A 1,062-nucleotide genomic window follows, 5' to 3' on the forward strand; every position below is an offset into this window, starting at 1 on the left:
TCTCTCTCTCAGCTGTTGTACACTGGATGTTTTAATCTCACGCGGGCTGTATGTACACCGAGTGATAAGTAGACCGCGGGTCGCCACAGAGCTTGGACACAGAGCTTCGACACAGAGCTTCGATACAGATACCAGCCTCAGAATACCCGTCACAGATTCCCGCCACAGAGCTTCGATACAGAGCTTCGCCACAGATACCTGTCACAGAGCTTCGATACAGATACCCGCCACAGAGCTTCATCACAGATACCCGCCTCAGAGCTTCGCCACAGATATACCTGCCACAGAGTTTCGATACAGAGCTTCGTCACAGATATACCCGCCACAGATACCTGTCACAGAGCTTCGATATAGATACCCGCCACAGAGCTTCATCACAGATATACCCGCCACAGAGCTTCGATACAGAGCTTTGTCACAGATATACCGAAGTGTTTACCCGCGCCAGTTGTGTGCCCTCTGTGGAGTCAAGGAATTATCCTTCAATCATGGAAAGTTGTGTGTGTTATTCCTCCTAGTCCAGCCGCGGCCTCAGAGAGATAAGGACAATATTAAACTTGTCTGCAGCTCCGGTAAGGTAATATCTGGTCTTTATTAACCCGGGGAGTTCTGTATTATTGCTATTGCAATTTTTATTATTCAAATTCTTTTGACGTGGGTGGTTGGCGAGTGCTCTGGTGTGGTTTGCTCCTTCTTTCCTATCAAACATCTACATTCTACATGTATTGTTCTGTCTCTCCTCCTTCTGTTTTATGTTTGTTACTCTCTTGTAACCCCTCTAATATGTGGCACTTATATGACCTTATTGTGTTGCAAGTGCCGTAAAACTCTTACAAAAACTAAAATCTCCGCCCTTTATTAATCCGAGGTGTTCTGTATTGCTAATGCAATTTTCGAAATTCAAATTCTGTAGACATGACGGTAAGGGACCCAGGCATGACAAGTATGTTTTACGGTAGTGTCAATTGCCACCGAGTGACGCGGTGGCAATTGACAAAAATTGACTTTTTGTCAATTGCCACCGAGTAAATTGGAGCTCTTTTGCGTTTGTGGGTAGATCTA

The sequence above is a fragment of the Aplysia californica genome, unplaced genomic scaffold (assembly GCF_000002075.1).
Source record: "Aplysia californica isolate F4 #8 unplaced genomic scaffold, AplCal3.0 scaffold01868, whole genome shotgun sequence".
Lineage (NCBI taxonomy): Eukaryota > Metazoa > Mollusca > Gastropoda > Aplysiida > Aplysiidae > Aplysia > Aplysia californica.